At 39.0% G+C, this 18,358-nt stretch overlaps 1 long non-coding RNA gene across 1 annotated transcript; it reads left to right on the top strand.

Moving 5' to 3' along the window:
* The first annotated feature begins 532 nt into the window (after nt 1-532).
* Nucleotides 533-5,808, top strand: LOC146443095 (uncharacterized). Its single transcript, XR_014855923.1, has 3 exons — nt 533-650; nt 4,791-4,900; nt 5,687-5,808. It is a non-coding gene; the product is annotated as an uncharacterized LOC146443095 (long non-coding RNA).
* Nucleotides 5,809-18,358: the final 12,550 nt, after the last annotated feature.

Here is an 18,358-nt window from a genome sequence, read left to right as displayed (position 1 = left end):
TCTGTGATGGAACAGCATTTCTCCAGGGTGAATATCACGACCACCTCTCAGAAACCTGAAAATCAGGTTTTGTCAAATGTAACGCTGGTATAGCTCTCTCTCCATACCTCCCAGCTTTTTTCCCAAGCTATCCTACTTATCATATGTCCTTCAGCAGAGTTGCTGAAGGCCATATGAAATATGTGAAGGTCACGTAAAATAAATGTGTGCTGGCCTGCAAATTTGCATTATTTCCTACCTAAGCAAAAATTGCTGCACCACTCTGTTGAATGCTTAAAAGACCAACAGAGCCCAGTGCAAGAGTCCTCAGGCCAAAAGCTTAAGGCAAAATGAGTGTAAAAACAACTCCAGGTCATCTCAGCTTCCTCTCCATGAACTTAATCTCTATTGGAATCAGCCTGGCTCATTGTCATGCATTTAGTCCATGATGTGCATGAAGCAATGGTCAAGGATGTCCAAGCTGTGGCTCTTGAGTCACAAGCGGCTCATCTGTGACAGTTGTCACGTTGTGCCAGGACAGTGTCATGGCTGAGGGACAATTTGCACCTTGGGCAGGAGTTTACAAGCCAAGCCAGATTCTAGGATAAGGGAGGAAGTCAGGCAGGGCTTCTAAGGCAGGATCACACTGTTCACATCCACTGGGCAATGGGGTGAGTTTGACAAGACCAGCGTAGTTCCCTCGGCTGTGAAACACAGCAGGAGTTCCTCCATCGCTGCCACCCCATGCTCCCTGCCTCTCTCCCCCTAGCAAAGATTTTAGAATGAGACCCACAGAACTGGGGAGGTAGGAGGAGAATAACACTATCCAAAGAACATGGGTAATTGCTCACAATTAACACTGACAATTGCACAATCGCATGTGAAAGAGTTGCATTACACAATCTCTTACATAACACCTAATCTTAACCTAATTCTGCTCCACTGCATATGCCTTGTGCTAAAATACTGTTGTCATTTAGAAGGAAGAATATCCCCATTTAAGTAAAATTTAAAAATGGATGTTACAGCTCTTGAATTATTCAAGAATCTGATGAAAAAGCAACATTTCTGGTTTTACTGAGGTTTATTTTATTTAAGACATTTTTGCTATAATATCATTTGCTATCTTAACTCCTGGGAAACTGATGTAGATTATTAAATTGTGCCAGAAGTAATTTTGAATGGTTCTAAAAGGAGGCAAAAAATGAGCTTCTTAACAGAAAATGACAGCACATTTCCCCTTCCCTACTCTTTGATTTTCTATTTCAACAGCATATTCCCAAATGACTTAAAGGCATTTTATATTTCAACAGGCACTTTTCCCAGTTTCGGCAACCCGAAGGGTTATGCTGCTCCTGTTAAGGAATGTACCTCAATTTCAAGTGTTTTCTTGAGCCCCAAATTCTGTGTCCATGAAATATAACTGGATGTTTTAAAACTACTGAGCATCTCAAAAATACATGTTGGGTTGGATACAAGTTACTATTATCATTATTATTATTATTAGAGTGTAACTGTTAAAGTGCACTATTGCACACATTTCATGAGCATTCATCCCTTAAGATTTGGAACCACTTATCTGTTCCTAATGTGTATCATGCTTTCTAGTGGAAATCAAGGTCTGCCCTAACTTCTGGTGACAAATTCTGAAAGGTTATGAGGAAGAGAGGTAGACTCCTTAAGAAATTGCCCATATGTCTCACTAAAGAGGGAGCTGTTGAAACAGATTTGTACAGTCAGACTTAGCTGAAGTTCTGCTGGGAAGTCAATTTGTGACTTTGGTCTTTAGAATTTTACCCCATGTCCTACAAAATGCAGCCCAGAGGAATACTCCAGCATCCTCCTGCAGTGTCCTGCAATATCCAGCTTCTGCTCCAGAATTTAGAGGAGGCACCCGGAGTGACACTGAGTTTCTGAAACCCAGTATGCAGCAAACAGTCCTTCCAATGCTCTTATCACAGGACCATGAGCATGGAGGCTTTGGATAACAGTCTCAGTGTTAGGCTCGATGTTGATTTTCCTAACAGGTTAAACTTCTCCCTGGCTACCATTAGATATAATTTGGCCTGGAAGTGATAACAAAGTAGGTCTTTGTGGCTGGAGCACCTTCTTCCTTACAGTTATAGAAAGATAACACTGTTATCAGCTGAGGCTGGAAAATTTAAGGAAGTACTAAAGCCAATATGACTCTGTCTTGGAAAACAATCAGCTGCTGATGGTTGTTAATTATATATTTATGAATTTTATGTTCCTTTAACACTATATTTTTTTTCTATTGCTATAGAACTTATTGCTGCAGGATGTTTTAAAGGCAGAAGAGATAAATTAATCAAATTAGCAGAATATTCTATCAAAGTTTCCACACATTATGCTCCAAATAGTTTCAGCTGATGTGATGTAAATCACTGATTATCAAAGTATTAATTATTCTTATTCTCTTTTACTAGAAATCTTCTATCATTCACTGTTAAAACAGGACTCTTGGAAAGATTAATTTTGATCTGATCCTGGATGGTGGACTCATGTTCCTGTGCTTCCAACACTACCATCATCTGAGAAGATGACAGAAAAGAGAAAGGGGGCCTACATACTGGAGAATAAGATCATAAAATCACAAAATCAAAGCATCAAAGAATAGTTTGGTTTGAAGGAGACATTAAAGATCCTCATGTTACAATCCCCTGCTGTGGTCAGGGACACCTTCCACTAGACCAGGTTATTCCAGAGCCCCATCCAACTTGGGCTTGGACACTTCCAGGGATGGGGCAGCCACAGCTTCTCTGGACAACCTCTTCCAGTGCCTCAACACCCTCACAGGGAAGAATTTCATCCTATTTTCTAATCCAAACCTACTCTCTTTCAGTTTGATTCTCCTTCAGGGACAGAGCACATCAAAATAATGCAGCAGCCTTCCATTTTTTGCTTGCATTGAAAAAAAAGAGATGTGAGCCTGGGATGCTGAAATGGCTTTACTGTGGAAAAGTAGTCTTACATCAAATGTGACAAATATAAATTGCTCAGCTCGTCTAAGCTGGGAGTGTGCTAAAGGAGCACCAGGGCTTCAGAGTCCTGTGCTTGCCATTCTCACTTCATTCACACTTCTATGGCTGTTGTTGTCATTCTCATAGGCATCCTACAACATCTAGCAGAGACCCCCACACTCTCCTGAGCTAAAATGTGGAACAATACCAATCCCTGTATCAATATTTTACCAGTAACAGAGTTGTCATTGGAGGGCTGAAAATTACACTGGACATTTTGTGGTTAAATGTACATTCCATGCCTTATGTGAATATATGTTTATTTGGTTTCACTTTGTGTGAATTTATGTCACTCAATTAGAGGAATAACATAGGCTTTGGTTAAAAAAAGCATTGGGACAGCAACTATTAAAAGACACACACTATCTCTGTGCCTTGTAGATTTTCCTAACGTAAAGGCAAACTTCAACTAGCTCAGCATGATATTCAGATCAGAACTGTCAGAATGAAAGGATGAATCATTTTCCATTTCAGGGAGAGGGTAACAAAAAGTGCCTGTAATCAATGATATGGGTTCGACTTGTTGATATATTGAGAAGGACTTTCATTTGAACTGTTTATGTTTCAATCAGCTTTATTACTTTATTAATCAGACAAAATCAGTGTTATTACCCTGCCTTTTTAATCACTGCAATTCTCATGGTACCTGTTGATGGGGACCATAAGGGAGGGAGAAGGTGATAGTTACATTTTTTTTTCTCAGTAACAAGTCCTGAAATTATTCAAATCACGTTGCCAAGCTCTGAAAATTTGAATTCACAATGCTTCAAGAAATAACCACCCTGTTTCACTGCTGTAGGAGAGTATGAGGACACTTTCTATTGTTGCCTAGAATCACTATCACTCTGAAATTTACACCATTTGGCAATAGGGTGATCATACACCATTCCCTTTACACCAGCAGAAGAAAGGGGGATGTGCTGTAACTCTGAATTAAACCCAGTTTACCTTTGTGGAGGCGAACAGCAAAATCCTCCTTTTCAGCATGCAGAAAAGCTCCTCTTGCACTTAGGTGCTTCACCTGCCACTTGTGATTAATTTCCCATTCTGCCCAATGTCTCACTGCGATTATTAATGATAATGCTTTGATGGATGACGGGTGTCTGCTAAATACTTTATTGCTAAACAGGCAACAACACTCTTGTTCAAACAGATACATGGTGGAGGGGACCAGTGTAACAGGCAGATGAGCCCATATCCTCTTGGGCAAGGGCTTGAATCCAGCTCATGCCAGGATCTTTACCTCCCTGCAGATACCTTTAGTGGTACCTTTGGAATGGGCTACAAATTCCTCACAATAGGCAGGAATGACAACCACAGAATAGCTCATCTTCAAAGTCAATGTGCATGGTGAAGTCCATGGAATATCAGACCAAGGATCAACTGATAGCCACCTTCTCTCCTTGAAACACTCCAGCATTGTTACTAGTGAATACCTAGCACAGGTTAATTTTCCCACCACAAGGCACTGGTGGGACCAAGCATGGCAATTTTATCTGGTGTTAACCAAGGCGAGGTCAGCCCTGGGCTGGAGGGAAGGGAGGGGAGAAAGCTTAAAGTGCTGACCTCATTTAACTACTTTGCAGAAAAAACAACAGGTGTCTACTTTCCAATCAGATTTTACACTAAGATCCTTATCACACATTAAGTATATAATTACTAAAAAATAAAATGCACTTTAAAGGCTCCTATCCGAAAACTAATCAGTATCTTACTATTGCCTCTGCTTATCTCTGACGTTCATTACACTCTTAACTTTTATTTTTGCAGAAGTGTCTAGAAGCTTAAAGTGGGTCGTGCTTAGGCATTTTACAACATACACAAAGTAAACACTGTACCATCCCCAAACAACTTGCAATCTAGAAGGCAAGATGCAACAGGTGGGTGAAGCAAAGAAGCAGGTGGGAGTGTAGAAATCATAATGATAGGATGTGTTAACACTTGTACAGTTCATAGATGATTCATCAAAATAGTTGAATTACAGCTGTCTTTCCTTTCTGTCACATAAGATGAATATTAGAATTAGCATTCAGTCTTGTTTTGGGTTTTATTCAGGAAAATGCCCTGTACAGTTTGAGTGGATTGATTTAAATGAGGTGTAAGCCTGTCCGAGGAACAATAAATTGAGTACTGTCAATGAATAGACAAGTCCATAAGACATATTTCCACAACTTCCTAACTCATTTGCCTTCATATGAGGATTCTCAAAACTGATTAATTATTCAACATTAGTTTGGTGAAAATCTGTTCACTCATCCTAAGTGAGAACCTGAAACTGTGGTGAAAACCCAAATCATAGCAAGTCTCAGAGGAGAGGGCATCTAAGTGTCCATGCTTGTTTGAGTATCAGACACATCTCAATTTCATTAATTAGTGCTGCTGATGACCCAGATATAGAGGACACCAGTTCAGTGTGACCAGGAAACAGAGAGAAAGATCACAACGAATATAGAGGTCTAAAAAAAAATGGGGAAATGGCAGAGAGAAGGGAAGGGAGCCTTGGAACTCAAGGAGCTCTGAGAGTGAAAGGATCCTGCGGAACCTTGAGAACGTGGAAGGGATCTGATAAGGGAATTGTGTTGGTGTTGAAATATGGCTCTGCAGAGAGACATCTGACCACATACAGGAAACACTTGGTGGTCTTACACCTTCTTTTCTTATCACAGGCAAGGAATCCCAGTGCCTTTACTTCCCTTCCACCAAACAGTGAACATCACCTGGGTAGGATGATCCTGATGCCAGTACCTTTTATAGGCACTGAGGAGAAGCAAATGCCTAACAGCCAAAACTGCCCTGTTTATTTAACCCTGACTGCAGTGTGCCACTCACCACATCTTAGTGTAGTTGATCCCTTAATGTTGTAGAGTCTTTGTTGCTCCAAGTCATGAATAAAGAGGTAAAAGGATCGGAAATGAATTTCCCTTTGACACAGTTACAGAATGAATTCTCCAGATGATGCTACACCCAGGGTAAAGTCAGTTAGTCATCAGGTGGTGGTTTTTGACACTTTGTGATGTAGGAATACAATCTGTTTCCATAAATAAAGACTAAGCTTCAGTGGCTCCTACTGCATTATCCATGAAACAAAAACTGATGTTTGTTTCTGTATTTTGTGTTGTACAGCTCTGAGTTAGCAAGCAATGCCTAACAAATAAACCACTAAGAAATGCTTGAATTAAACCTTACCACATCCCAGATAAACAGTTACAGTGGGGAACAAGGAAGAATTTGGGCTGAGATTGACATGAGGATCCTCTGGGACAATAGGGTTAGCTGCAGCTCAGAACAGCTCTGCAAAGCAAAGAATTCCCCATCACATCACCTAGACAAAACCCTTTTAATTATGCTGTGGCAGATGATGTCTCTGTGGGAATCAGATGTCCCATCTTTGGGTTTTCATCTTTTACACTGAACACGTCCAGGGTGAGAAAGCTGTAGGTTTGTGGGCATTCATGCAATGAATGACAGACATATTAGAATTAAAAAATTAGGACCCCAAAACTCTCAGTGAAACACAGAAACATACAGATACGTTTAATAAACAAGTCTTTTGTAGTTATGTGTTGCCATAGAAAGAAACTACTCATGTCATCAGAATTTATAAATGCAGTGCTCAGAAATGGGTTGTAAGATTTGAGATAATTTTTGCATCTCAGAGGAAAATAAATTCTTTGAAACTAACCCACAACTTAGTCCTACCCTGATATTCATATTTTATCGACAATCTCACTTGACGTACATGTTTTTGCTTGGGATTTTGACAAAGATAGTTATCATTTTTTGCAGCAGGCTTTGTAGACCTTAGTGGGTTTAATCTCAGTTTGGCATCTTGTGCATTGAGCACATCTTTCTCTTTTTGGGTCTGAATAATCACGTGCTTCAGAAGCAAAGCTCTAAGCAGTGTGGGTATTTTGGGGCCAAATGAAGCTGTATTAGTGACTAATACAGGTTACCCTGAACAAATGTTTGCACAAAGAGTTTTAGGGAAACAAGGCAGATAAACTGTCAAAACAGACAATTAAACTACTGTCATCCTAGATATTTTTGATAAGCTTTCATTGCTGCATTTCATATTTTAAGGGCTAGGTTCAAAATAATAAGGGATTTTGGTAAAGCCGTGAATGTCCCAAAGAGATATGATGTGCACTGATCTCTCTTCAGAGCTGCCAAAAGTACTGTTTGTGGTGTCAGAGACAGGGAGAACATGAGAAAAAAATCACTGTATCGAGGGCTAAAAAGAAACAAGAAAAGCTGAAAAATTGCCACTGTAAACTAAAAAAAAAGTAAAAACATGCATGAGGAGCATATTAGTTATTAAACTGAAAAATATGAATGTCACAATAACCTGTTATGAACATTTAACACAGCTCTCCAGGAGAACCTGCCGGATTTTTTGGTTCCGCATGAGAATGACCAAGTGAAGTCACATATTCTGATATTTCCCAGCTACTTACTCCTGCCATAAGTGCAAAAACCTCTAGTCCAAAGACTGCTTCAGCTTCTCTGCTGCTGAGGACTTTGGTGATGGATGGTGCTGAGCACCAGGAAGGCATCTCTGAGAGCCAAGACTACTTCCATAATCAGGCTGAAACTGAGAAAAATATAGGAATAACCTCCCTTTCTTCATAAGGTATATAGAATCTATAAAGAGTTGTTCTAAAGACATCAGAGGAAAATGTTTATGTTTGTTTGATATACTGAAAAGTCTAATTGAAAACTAACAATGCCAACCAAACCCAAAGTGGGTCTGTCTTTCAAAGCCAAACATTTTGGCTGAAAACTGAAGAAAATGTATTTTCATATTAAAATGAGGTGTTTCCCTTCAAAGATATTGCCTAATTGTAGGCATGTTTTCACATCCAAGCTTGTTTTGACAGAAAAATTTTAGCCAAATTGCAACTTTGAAAATACTTTAATTCACAGAGGCAAAAGTCCTAAAAAGAAGTGAGACAATATCACAAGACTTCACTTTTTTTCAGAACATGATCTCCCATGTCTCAACATTTTCATCATCACTTTTGAACGAGCTCTGGCCCAGACAGCCGATCTTTGTGGCCTTTCTATATATCAAAATCATCACATTTCCAAAGGCCGCCCGAGGTAGGTGATGGAGGAGAAGCTGGGAGATGACAACTGTTCCCAAGGACCACCTGTCCCTCTACTGTGGGGTGGGACTGGGACTGGCAGTTTGGTGAATCCTGGGACACCTCATACTCAGCAATCCTGGCTGCTCACTCTCTTGTTAGCAGAGCGTAGCCAAAGCCTGTGCATCAGAGAACATATAAATAAAGGACCTGTGTTCAAGTGCATGGGTTCCAGGTAAAGTTCATGGTAAAGACTGCAAAAAACAAGTCTGGTTTCACTTTTTCAGTAGATTTCTATGAAATACATACCAGTGAAAGAAGTACCTGTATGGCAGCTATTTGGTTTTAAAGTTGCAGAGGCAATGTTTGTGGACAGGTTTATATTTTGGATGCAAAACAGCCTCCATATATCCTGGCTGCATCAGGATTAAAACTCTCAGACATTAGCTTTGTCAAGTGCAGGGGACAGTATAAGTGACTGTTGATTCATATTCTTTTAGGCCTGTAAAGTTATAACTATGTAATATGAACACAGGCTCTTTAGGGTAGTTTAGAGCCAACCTGGAACCCTTCCAGCCTGCATTGAAGGATTTAATGGCATAGTTTTTATTTTCTGCTTAGTGCAGTGTACCATTAATTGAAGGTAATTGTCAAGAGGAGACTGGCTTTCAAAAACTACATAGCTCTCGACTGTTCTGGTGCAGAATGGATGCCCTGAGTTTAGGATCACATTTCCCCTGTGCTCTACATTACATTTGTCTTGTCACACAATTGTGTGATTGTGTTCAACTAAATAGTTATTCCATGCTATTATGGCATTTGAAAATGAGGACTCAAGTAACACTGCAGGGAAAGACAGAGGGAGAGGGAAAGCCAGGTTTGTGCTGGGAGGAGGACTTGTCTGCTTGAGCTAAACAAAATCCTGAAAGGTATCACAGGTCTGAAACATTTAATGGAGCAGCTCGTTTGATTTGCTGAAGAAGGAAGCAGTTTGTGGCAGAATATGTTAAAAGGAAGAATTAGCTTGTTTGCAGTCACAGAATGTGCTTGTCTGGCAAAGTTTCCCTGCTCCCAGAATGACATGTGAACTTGAGCCACTTCTCTGCACCCTCTGCTTTTTTCTGCATGAGGAGAGGAGAAAATCATAGTGAGCTCCACCATGTCCTCCAGCTTGGACGGTCAGAAGAGCAGGACCAGAGATCACTGTACAGTAGTCCCAGATTTGGGCTGCTGGCCCCAACCCTACTGCTATGCATGAAGGATTTACCATAATTTATTTAAGGGATATGATATTGCTTTTTAGTATCATCTTTACTGCAGCAATCCCCAGGAATCTCAGGCATGATCCATGAACCACATCATGCCAGGTAAGGCACAAATGAAGAGAAGAGCCCTTGCCCCAGTCTGGAGGCCATTTGTATCTCAGGGTGTAACTTGGCCCCAAACCTAGAACTTAATTAACATTGATGTTGATGAGGTGTGAGGGAGAATGGAATCTGGTCCATCCTTCCACAGCTGCATCGGCTTTGCAATGCGAAAACCCAAGATGAGCCAAAAGTGATTAAGAAATTATTTTTGAAACTAGAGTCAGCACATGTAACCACAGTTAGACAACAGGGATCGGCAGATCTGCAATGTAAGGAGGTTTGAGTCTTACAAAGCTGCTTTAAAAGTAAAGTTCCCCTGTGAAAGTCCCTCCCGGTTTTATCAGCCAATTTATCAGCAGCATCAGCTGAGGAGTGTGATCAGCCATGGGGGAAGATCTGCTCTCTTGTCTCTCTCTTTTCTTAGAAATCATTTATTTGGGTTTTGTAAGAGGCATGTTGTTTCTCAGAGACATTCTTTGGATGAATATGGGGGTAGTCATTTGATTACAGATAGTATAAATGCACCTGTTTCTAGCAGGAATGACACATACCATAATTTATCTAAAAATATGCATGATCTCCATTAAAAATCTCACTGTGTGAGCTTCATAGGTGGTCTCTGTGTTTGTGCATGTATAGGTGGCTAAATCTTGAATAGGATCAAAATGGAAATTCCAGCTGATGTTTCCAAACACTACCTGAGTGAGCAATTCCTCTTTATATATTCAAACTTCTTGAACCTATAGGGAAACAGTGTTTGTGTGTGTGTGTATATACATATATATAAATAATTAATTTTAAGGGACTCATATATAGATACTGGACAATCTGTAATTCATTCATTAATAACTTTCCAAAGTTCCCAACCTACTAGTGATAGAAATAATACTTTACCTGGTCAGGGCCATCCAGAATGGAAATAAACTTTTTTTTATATCTTTTGAGAGGAAGAAAAAAATCAAGTTATGCTGAGTGAAATATAAGACTTCCCTGTGATAGTTTTGTTTTTCCCCTTCACTAGACTCACAATGTCACTGTCAAGTATGTAGAGCCTATTCATGCAAAAAACAGATTTAAGACACATTTGCAATCACATATCCCACCCAGACACAGGACTGTCATTAGCTTCAGAAGGGTTTCATCTGACTTGGGTGAACTGCTGGACTCAGTGGAGCAGAGTCTGAAGGTTTTTGGGTTTTTTTGTTTGGTTGGGTTTTTTTGTTTGTTTATTTCTGACATCCTAAAGCTACAGCTCTCAATCATTCTTGTCATGTCTTAATGGTCATATTCAGGAAGGATGAGCCACTGCTTTTATCAGACCTGAACTCACAGAGATGACCAGGGGACCAAACAGAGTCCAGAGGAGCTTCACACAGCACTGATCTCCTTAAATTCAACATAAAAGAAGACTTTTGTGTGATTGCATGTGTGCTCTCACACATAGGAAATGATATTGAACTTTCTGTATGTGTTTACATATAAAACTATCCCCACCAATACATTTTCTAGACATGTCCTTAGCTATTCTGAAAACACTTGAATAAAATTGTACCTTCAGAACTGTTCTGACTACTTGAAGCCATGACCCTGAAGGGCTCTGGGTGAAAACAGCTTACCTCTATAATGAATTATTTATTACAGCCTCAAAAACCATCAGTGATTGAAAGATGTTGAACTTATTCTGGTATATCTTTAAACAAATTACAAAAGCAAATCTCCATTTCCTTTGGTGCCCTCAACCAAAACAAATGGTGCCAACCAGTAGCTTTTAGTAATGTTTAGAGCTGCCTATCATTTGGGCTCTTTGGGTGATTAATGGAAGATACAGAGGAAGGTAAACACAGTGCTATTAGCTTGTCTCCTATTCTGATACAGACCAAGCTTTGCATAACCCAAAGGACATGAATCTCTTAAAAGTTCAGTGTTTGGGAATTTAAGTTGTTGAGGAAAGTAATAGCTCTAATGCATTTTGCCACTTGCCATGTACTTTTGGGGAAAACATATTGATAGAATGGAAAAATCCACAGAAGAAAAAATTGTAAGAATTTTGACTGAGGAAGAAAGAAGAAAAGGAGGGAAAGAGGTTCTTTCATAAGGATAATAGTCACCATAAACTTTTATTCCTATAATTAAAAGGAAAAAAAATAGTGGTAAAATGATTTAGCAAAATGTTTCATCTCCATTCTGCCTTGCTCGTTTGTTGCATTTATGAGTTTATAAAACATACAGGTTACAAAAATAGGAACCCTCTTCTATGCGTTTATAGATGAATCATTTACTGTTTCTGAAGAAACTGCAATTTATTTGCAGATTATGTAGGTCATTTACCGAAGGTTTCCACATTTGCAACCTACCAGCCTCTTTCTCTGAACGGCAATAATGTACATGGAAATGTGAAAAAAAACAGTTAAAATCAATGGGCGGAATAAGAAAAAATGTCAGTAAATGTATGAAAATAAGAAACAGAGAAGATGCATGTTTAACACTTTAGCTGGAAAGAAACTTGTGTGTGTATATATATATATATGAATAAACATTTCTTTATTCCATTTTTTAATGAAACAAAGTGAAAGCATCCAGAGATTTGTGCTGATACGACAGTTTTTCTGACATTTTTTTCAAGACATTGTTTTATAAATTCAAATATGGACTGAACATCATTTTTTCTGGTGTGCACATGATCAACTTCTGGCAGATCCCTGGACCAGCTCTTTGAAGAACTGGGCTGAATCTTCAGCTCTATTCCTTTGTGAACATGAAGAAGCCTCTTCAAACACCACCATCCCAACTTTACAAGGAAAAGTTTATATGCACTGTCTAACTAAACTTAAATTTTTTGGACAGTGAGTGCCCATGAAGCAGAATTCAGCTTTAGTGGACTGTTATCTGGACCTTCTCTATCTCTTTACTATATGCAAAAATGAGGAGAACAAAACACATCCTTCATTCTCCCTCATGCCTCACACCTCCCAAGCTCCAGATTATTTTCTGGAGATAAGCATTTAAAAATTATAAATTTTCTCTTGACATCTACTGCATTTAAAAAATAAAAATATATTCTTTTGACATCTACAGCAGTATATTACTAAGCAAGTGTAATTATCACACACTGGTAAGCTGATGAGATATTAACCAGTAAAAAAAGATAATAAAATTGAAAGGAATTGGAACAGAAGAGAAATAGTGGATTAAAACCAGTATAATGCTACAAAATGTATGCAAATAAATTAACCTCTGTAAATTAATGGTGATCCTCCCAGTCTAGGTCAAAGACTGTAAGAAATTATGCTCATACTTTAGTATTTTGCTGCTCATAGCCAAATATTCCCAATATTGTTTGTAGTGTGAATACACAAAACAAACAGTTTCAAATGCATTGTTGAATTGGACAGAATTTAATGAAGTGTGGGGAACCTGTAGCAATGGAAAACCTGACTCAACAACTAACAAAATCAACAAGACAGACAAAAATAAATAAATATCTAGATGTAGGGTTTCCGTTCACTTCATTCTCAGAAAAGATGGAACATCTCTGAATTCTTTGAATTTTGACGTAAGGTCTATTGTAGGGCTGATCTATAGTCAATTGGGGTAAGTAGGAGCTTTTCCACTGTTTTATGTAGTTTTTGGAAAGAGACTTAGATTTTCAGGTATAAATATAAAGTGAGTACTTTTGGTGTCCAAGAAAAGAATTGACAAAATTGAAAGGTTAGCCAAGAAAGAACATAGCTGGCCAAAATTAAAAAGTTGTTATCTTGATATGAAAAATATAATGGAAAGGGTCCCTGAAGAGATTTTCAAGCAACTCTACAAAACAGTAATTAAATCTATGCAGGATTTCCAATGAAATATATGTATTTTTTTAAAAAAAATATAGAAATCATCTGGTATATTTCTGATATTATGGTTATTCTTGAAGAAAAATGCTTATGAATCAGATCCTGTTCTCAACTTAATGTGAATATATGACTCCCATTGGTGATACAAGGAACTTCACATGCATTCCGGAAGGAAATCAATTGCTATTACTGCTATGAAACATGAAAAGGCCCCTCTGATTCCATCCAACAGGAATAAATACATGGAAAAATGTCTCTTTCTGATATCATTAGCTCAAAAATATCTTCGTAGATTGCAAGTAAAATTTTTTGAGTTATTAATAAAGACTTGAATTACTAGAGTACTTGAAACATGTATTTATCTGTAAGAAGAAAGCACTCTGGGAGAAAGAATTAAGAAGTATCATAGCATCTTTTTGAATAGCAAATACTCATCAATTATACTTCATGTACCACAGCTGTTGCTAGAAATATAATTGGAATGTGTTGTGGTTTAGGAATGACATTCCCCAGTTTAGTGTTCCCACTGAAAAACTCCACATTCTGCTCACTCACTCCCCCCCCACCTTCCCCCTCCACCTGAGGCAGGATGGGGTGGAGAATTGGAGGCACAAAAAGTAAAGCTCATGGTTTAGGATAAAACATTTTCTGGAAACAGCAGTGAGATAAGAAAATGAGCAGTGACTGCAACACTAATAATAGAGTGTACAAGAAATGAGCGATTCACACACAAGTGCTCATCCCTGACAATGCCTGACCACTCCCTCTGCCATCCCTCCAGCCCACAAGACCTTCCCTTCCTCCCAGCTGGCTGGAACCAGGACAAAGTGGCTCTCCCCATCCCTGGAGGTGTTCAAGGCTGTGCTTAGTGGGGCTCTGGTCTAGAGAAAGGTGTCCCTGGCCATGGCAGGGAGCTGAAACTAGAGGATCTTTATGGTCCATTCCATCCCAAGCCATTCTTTGATGCTGCAAATTATTATTTCCATTAGTGGGCGCAAATATGAATTTAGCATTCCAAATCCTACATTAAGCTTTCACTTAGATGTAAATAGGTATTAAAGAGCACCATAAGGAAGCAGGGATTCAGTGAAGTGGGTGCAGAGTGAGCTCCACAAATTAACTGGCTCAACACACAGAAGTATTCACTACATGATTCTTCATGACAAAAACTTGCCAGTGCATTGAGAATCTGATTTTCATCTTGTGTGTAGCACTGCAAACCTTTAGTAAGATGGCTAAAATCAGTGGATTTCTATTGGAGTGAGAGCACAATTGGATTTATCCTCTGCAAATGAGCTGCCTGCCTTCCACCATCTTACGAGTGTAAAACAACTTTCTGTTCTCCAGTTGATTAAAACTAAGAAATTAATTTCAAAAATGTTTATGAAAAATTCATCTGAACCCAAACCAACTCCAAGACAATCTTGAACATGAACACAAATATTTGTTTTCAAACACTACTTTTCTTTTTTTCCCTTAAGAATAATGCAAATCTTATCTGTTTTGTAGCTATTTTTTCTACTCCAGTGTTACTGCAGGGAGAAAATTCAATGCATGCAAGCAAGAGCTAGATGGATATTATCAAAATATAGTCTCATTCAAGGACTAATCTAAGCTGATATCCAACATATCTTTTGTGATCTTTTACACACATTTCTTTTTTTTTCTCTCCTGTTTTGGTTTTTTTGACAGAGACTGTGTTCCCTGTTGTAGCTGTGCTTCAAACCTTCTTTCCCTCACTGTTTATCATCTCTTCTGGGAATTCAAAAGAATGGCAAAAATCATTTCAGAAGGGAAACTGCATGGAGACTTGCTGCTTGAGAACAAGGAAAGATGATCACTCATAAAACCCAGGTAGGAAATGAAACAGGAAAGCTATCAGATCCAGACTTCCTCCATGAACAGAGGTTACCAAAACAAGCACTCCAAAATAAAAAAGGAAATCATTGACATTTGGTCAATCGGGACTGAACTGGCTGGAGTTGTTCCGGACAGAGACTGAGCTGCTGTGACTCAGACAACCAGGCAGGAAAGTTGCTGAGGGCCAAATGCCAGCAAAAACATGGGAAATGTCTTACTCCACTAAGGATAAAGAAACTTCTCACCTTTGCTCCCCTATACTGCTCCCCTCTTCCTGGTGAAACTAGACTTGGGCAGTGGTGGAGCTCTTCAGATGGCTCCTGCTGAAGGCCTGAATTTTCCCTCCTGCCTGGCTGTCCCTTCCCCTCCTGCCAGCCTTACTCCTTCTTTCAAAAAGACACTTTCATGATACCACATCTGCTTTCCACCATGCCCATGAGGAGAAAGTCTTGCCTTGTCCACCATTCTCAACTCCATCACACAACTTTATTGGTGTTTCCAAGACTCCTTAATGGAACAAAAGAGTCACAATGTTATGAAGAGGCCAGGCCAGGGTGAGGATTTCACCTGGACACATTAACAGACACAAGGATTATTATCATCCCTTCATCTGACTTCTGCCTGATGCTGTCCATGGAATTTCAAAAGTGAGAAATTTACTGAGCCCCCCTGAATTGTCCTGAAGCTTGAGGGTATTTTTCACAGTGATGTTTAACACAGATTTTACAAGGGAAAAGTGCTGAGACTCTACTCCTCTTGATATGCTGCAAAAATGATTAATTACTCAGATGTTAAAAAAAAATAAGAAAAAGAAATTACACACACCCTCATATGGCTTACAGGAGGAATTTTGGAGTTCAGAAATTCATCTGAGGTCATTCCTGTGTAACTCCCCTAGTACTAAGAAACATTTGTGGATTATTTTAAATCTTTCTTTTGCAGAGTCCAGCTTTTATGTCATTCTTAAATTCCTTCTCAAAGGCATTAATATTTTGATGATATAGAGTTTGAGTTCTGAGTTGGGTGACTACAGCTTTATATAATCAACATTAGGCATTGACAGGTCACTTACATCTTCACATTTTTACTCCACAGCCCTTTAATTAAAAGTTATAGTATTATTAATGTCTTTTTAACTATACATTAATACAATAAATTAATGTAATGTTTGTAATGCTCCTACACCAGTTATAGATAGATGAGTTTTGACTGAGCCAAGGTCTCAGAAAAAAACCTAGAAATGTAAAGTAAAATGAATTTTGATACAGATACTGAGCAATATCAACAAATCTGAAGTTGGAACACTTCACTGAAACTGATTCAGATATGAAAGCATGCACAACAGAGTTAGAAGGTATAAGCAGTTGATAGAAAGAGAACACTTTTAATCTTCTCTGTAACTATGGTTTTAACATAGCCATTGACTCACACTTTCCTATGTATGTGTTTAAGATCCTAATCCTTAAATGTGGAATGCAACCAGGGAAGGGAATCAGGTGAAATGCATGTATTGCTATTCTGGGCATGTACTGTGCATAAGTGTATTCATAATAAAGGGAGTATACAAGTTTGAGATAGATAGATACATAGATACACAAACAGATAAAAAGTGGATTCTCATTTGCAGAACTCCTCAAATAAGTGCATTATTTAGTTCTCTTTTATCTATTCAGATATCTCTCTTCAGGAGGGAAAAATTGCCTAGGAATTCATTTCCTTTGAAAGTTTAACTCTCTCAAAACTTATGCAATTAGATGAAATTTGACAAAAGGTTCACAGGTTACTATGGGCATCTCACAGATACAGAGTAAAGGGTTGCAGAGTCCTCAAGTCCTTACAAAATCAGACTTAAAAGGCCACGTTTGTAAATCTTCCTACAAATCTGACTCAAAAGTGGTTGGAGCAGAGATCAAGGAGAGTGTCATGACCCAGAAAGTAACTCCAGCTTTTGAGGTTGCAGTAAGAGATATGGACATAACTGTGGACCTTTTTTCTCTCTTTACCATTGGGGTCTGACCATACTTTCTTCCTGTCCCTGGCAGCACTGGACATTGTGTTTTTTTTCCCCAGAACAGCACTCTAGGAGTAAGATATTGTACTTCACAGATGCTGTCATGTCTGCCACACTCCTCTACCTAAAATCATAGGATTTCAATGTCAGTCAATCTTCAACCGACCTTTGGAGATCTCCAGTTCAATCTCCTGCTTCCACAGTAGGTTGCTCAGAGCCTTGCCCAAAAAAGTTTTTTTTTAATCCCTAAGAATTTAAGAAGATACCACAGCCTCTCCATGCAAGCTGTTCCAGCTCTTAGCCACTTCCCTAGTAAGCACAGTCCCTGTGTTAAAGGTCCTGTCTTGCAACATCAGCACTGCCTCTAGACCTATTTTAGTGTGCATTTGGCAAGAGTCTGGGTTCGTCTTTCCATACCATCCTTTAGGCAGTGGAAGATGATTTTACCAAGCCTCCCCTGTTCTTAAAAAAGTATTTTTCTCTTTCTTGTGTAATACTTTACACCTATGTGTAAAGCTACAAGATGGAAAAGCAGAGCCAACTCATCACAGAAGAGGCTTGTCTGACCATGTTCTAGGCAGTCATGTGGTGTGTTAATCCTTTGATAAAGGAGGATAGGCCATCCATCAAGCTGTACATGGGGAGTGCCCTTTCTAATGGGGTTCCTCCCAATGCAAGATCCCACTGTGTGCTGTTGCACCCATTTCTGTAGCTAGGAGTCTAGCAGAGCTAACTTTTTGTCCCCTTTCCCCATTACCAAATCATGACAAAATAATGTACATATAAAATCACTCTTTCCTAATGCAACTTGTCACTGTGGGGACTAAGTGACTCTGAAGGGTACAAAAGGCACCTAAGTGAGCTGATCACTTGGAGCTCTCTAATTTCAAGAGAGGGAGGAAGAAGCATGTGCAGGGGATGATTCAAATCACTGAAAAGCAGCCACCTGAGTTGGGCCACAGAATTTTCCCTCTAAAAATATCTCTTCCTTTCCACTGAAAGCCTGATGTGATTAAAACAAGTGCAGGGACAAACTTTTAGGTATTCAAAGTGTTTGTGAGATTGTCTTTATGTGAAGGCACTATCTCCATCATAATGAAGTTCAAGAATTCTTGAATCAAAAGGACTTATTTCTGTACATCATCAGAAAGTCAGCTTTGGCAGTGTCTCATCTGGT

This window comes from Lichenostomus cassidix, chromosome 1Aa, assembly GCF_008360975.1.
Source record: "Lichenostomus cassidix isolate B80296 chromosome 1Aa, HeHo_3.0, whole genome shotgun sequence".
Lineage (NCBI taxonomy): Eukaryota > Metazoa > Chordata > Aves > Passeriformes > Meliphagidae > Lichenostomus > Lichenostomus cassidix.
Note: the sequence above shows the minus strand (reverse complement) of the source record. Positions and strands in the feature narration are given on the sequence as shown.